This window comes from Cricetulus griseus, assembly GCF_003668045.3.
Source record: "Cricetulus griseus strain 17A/GY chromosome 1 unlocalized genomic scaffold, alternate assembly CriGri-PICRH-1.0 chr1_0, whole genome shotgun sequence".
In the NCBI taxonomy this organism is placed as follows: domain Eukaryota; kingdom Metazoa; phylum Chordata; class Mammalia; order Rodentia; family Cricetidae; genus Cricetulus; species Cricetulus griseus.
In genome coordinates, this window is record NW_023276806.1 from 151,773,917 (window position 1) to 151,777,709 (window position 3,793).

The 3,793-nt window shown below is 45.3% G+C and overlaps 1 pseudogene; it reads right to left on the reverse strand.

The window, feature by feature from the left end:
• Positions 1-1,673: 1,673 nt before the first annotated feature.
• Positions 1,674-3,093, reverse strand: LOC113833003 (annotated as a pseudogene).
• Positions 3,094-3,793: the final 700 nt, after the last annotated feature.

Here is a 3,793-nt window from a genome sequence, read left to right on the forward strand (position 1 = left end):
GTGAGATGAGAGGAGCTCTGGGGACCCTGAGTTCCTCATTCTCAGTTTTATTTTGTGCCCTTCCTCATACAGTCAAAGACATCCAACCTCCCTCACCCAGACCTTTCTCCATGGAGTTGGGTTTCTGTTACTTGCAACTGGAAGAGGCCTGGTTAACACAGACATGTGTCAGCCACCTACGGACACAGTATGTGGCAGGCATTGTTGACTGTGTAGTGAAGAACAGAGGTGAGGCTGAGAAAGACACAGAACATGCCCAGAGTCTCAGAACTAGCCACTGCAGCCCCAGGCCCAGCACCCAAGACTGTAACCACCTGCTTTCTTGCTAACCAGCTCATCAGGGTTAACTCTGTTCTGTAACCAACACACACACATCTAGGCGTAGCCACATGCCCTGACCCTGAGGATCTGGCATGGTGACCAGTTATTCTCAGGGTAGGGCCCTGGCTTCTCAGGAGTGTTTCCCAGGCTCCAGCTGGTTGTACTTTGAAAGTCACTGGAAGCAGAGGGTCTGGTTACTAATTTTTACAGGAGTTCAAAGTCAGTGGCCTTGTGACTGGAACATTGTTTCTCTAAACTTTTTCTTGCTTTGGGAGTTCAGAAGGAATACCAAGATTTGACTCCCAAGGAGGTGATTAAGGAAAAAAACAAAATGGAGTTTGACCTGCCCTCAGGCAAGCTGCTTCCTTGTTTTGCCATTTGATCAGCACCATTAATCTTCTTTACTTCCATCGCATTAACCCAGATGTAGTTTTACTGTTTCAAAATCCCAGTGTTTGTTGTTTCCCCACCCCCACATCCCGTTTCCTCTCAGCCCTGTTTGTGAGGGGCTAGAGCACCCCCTCCAGTCAACAGTGGAGATGCCAGCTGTCTCAGATGCAGCCTGCCTAGGAGCAGAGGAATGGATGCCAGCTTTTTAAACAGGGGCAACAGAAAAGCTGCGAAATTCCTTTAGTTCGCTGCTGGTCTTACAACAACTTTGCAAGATACTGCTTCAGATTATAAAAAAGGGAAAATATCTTGCATTAGAATCCTGCATCCTTCAACATCTTCAACCTCTGCGTCTTCATAGGCCAGCATGTGTGACAGTTTTGTCACACATACAGATCTCTTCCTGTGACCTTGTGATGGCAATGGAAGAATCTTTGAATCTTTTAAAGGTTCATCCATTTCTGTTGAAGCTCCTGACTCATAATGGATTTGTTTAATCTGCTAATTTCCCTTTGCCAATTTTAAATCCAGCCAAATATTTGGAAGTAGTTGTTTGTGTACTAATAGCAAGTCCACCGAGATCACCATTTGAGTCACGACTCCTTGCATAGGAATAATCCCATGTGGCCCTTCCCTGTGGTTTATAAGCCATCCCATTCTAATAGGCTCAAAGTTTGATTGCTGTGACAAGACACCATGACCATGGCAACTCTTATAAAAGGAAAGCACTTAATTGTGGCTGGTTTACAGTTCAGAGGTTTAGTCCAGTATCATCACGGCAGGAAGCATGGTGACGCACAGGCAGTTCTACATCCAGATTGGCAGGCAGCAGGAAGAGAGAGTATGAGTCACTGGGTATGGCTTGAACTCAAGCCTCAAAACCCACCCCCAGTGACATACTTCCCCCAACAAGGCCACACCTCCTAATAGTGCCACTCCCTATGGGCCTTTGGGGGCTGTTTTTATTCAAGCCAGCATAGTCTCCATGTGTCTATTGCAGTCTCAAGTTTCATCAGCATAGAAATCAACCATGCCATCACAGCAGTCTGCAGGGCTTCCTCTTCTGCCACAGGCTTTTAGGTCTCCTCCTGTAGGTGGTGACTAAATTAGAAGAGCAAGATTCTAAGCTCTTCTACCAACATGGCCATCTGGACCAGAAAGAGGAGGAAGAAGAGGAGCTCATCTGTGAGGACCCCTATCATCATAACCTCTTCCAGGGAGAGGTATGGGATGCCAACCGGGCCAAGTGGCATTCTATCAAAACCACCCCCTCCCTGTGAGGAAAACCCCATAGGACATACAAGAAACCATCAAACATTATTGCAAAACTACCACATAATCACAGGGATCATCAGAAAGGTTGGAATTATAAGATTTCATCTAACCTTTGATGGGAGATTCAGACGTAAGATCAAAGACAATTTGTACAATCAGGACAACTCTATCATTCCTCTGGTAGCAACAGCTATCACTGGGATGAGCACAGCATTCTGGGAGCAACTTGACTATTCTCCGAGTGTCCTTTCAAAATCCTTTGATTTTAGCATTGTGGATGCCAGTGACTCCTCTGCCAACCTGATGAGTCAACAGTCCCAGCCCTCGGTCAACGTCACTACCTTAATACTGTTGACAGCTTAAGCTTTCCACAGCATTGGATTCTGTGGGCAGGTGATGGTTTACCTACTGACCCTCATCAGTAGCGATGGTTTCCCTCAGAATTTCTCCCCCTCTTGCAGCATCAACACTGGATGTCACATTTGCTCTGCAGCTACTGGAAGGCTGGCTCTGCAGACTGTACAGACAGCCTTAACTCTGCCTCAGTTCCCATCACACGATGCTATTCCATCCACCTGTTTCTGGTTCTTGTAAATGCTTCTTTCTCTTCTGGGTCTTCTGCAGGGCATTGGTTTCTATGTTGGGGAATGTTTCCTCTAGTTACTGGTTTTCATTTTTCTGGAACTGAATGGCCATACAAATATACAGAACAGAAATAAGTGTGACACACACAAGATGACAATGTGGGTACAGCAGACAGAACAATGGTGTTGGCCTGACCCAGATAGGGCTCCAAAGAGAAACCGTTCTGACCACAATGGGACCATTGCTCCCATGTTGTTATTCCTTTTTTTTTTCTTTCCAATAATAGAACGCTTGATTCTTTCACATTAACATGATTTTATGGAGTTGTAACTGGCCATTTAATTGTTTAATATTTTAAATTAGCATATGAAGTAATGTGCCTCATAATGGCATTTTCACACACGTGTGTCATTAAACTTTATCCTGATTCATCTATCTCCCTCACTGCCCTTCCCCTTCTTTCCTGCCCCCTGCTATTCCCCACTGCTCTCCTTCCTTCCCACAAAGAATTTCAGCTTTCATGTCGCAGGTACCCCATTATCTTCTACCTCCCGAGCTCATTAAGATCTGTTCCTCCCCCCTTAGAGTTCCCTTTCTAGTTTTATCACACACACATATGCACACACACACACACACACACACACACACACACACACACACACACGCGCACACACATGTACACACACACACATATGCACACACATGCACACTTATAAATTTAAATCTAGTTTCAGCACATGAGAGAAAACACGCAGCGTTTGTTTTTCTGAGTCTGGTTTATTTTGCTTAGCACAGTGCTGACCATCTCCATCTACTTTCCTATAAACGCCACGTCTTCATTTCTCTCTATGGCTGAGTAAAATTCCACTTTGTATTCTTTATCCATTCATCTGTTTGTGGACATTAGGCTGGTTTCCTTTCCTATCTGCTGTGAAGAGTACAGCAGTAAACACAGTAGTGCAAGTATCTAGTAATACTGACTGACAGTCACTGGGTGTATCCTCAGGAGTGCTGTAGGCTGGGTCATATGCTAGTCTTTGGCTGCTCCTTAAGGAACCTGAATGTTGATTTCCACAATGGCTGCACAGGTTTACACAACCCCCAGCAGTGAATACAGCTCCTCCTTCTATGTCCTTGCCACTGTTGTCTGTCTGTCTGTCTGTCTGTCTGTCTATCTTCCTTCCTTCCTTCCTCCCTCCTTCCTTCCTTCCTTCCTTCCTTC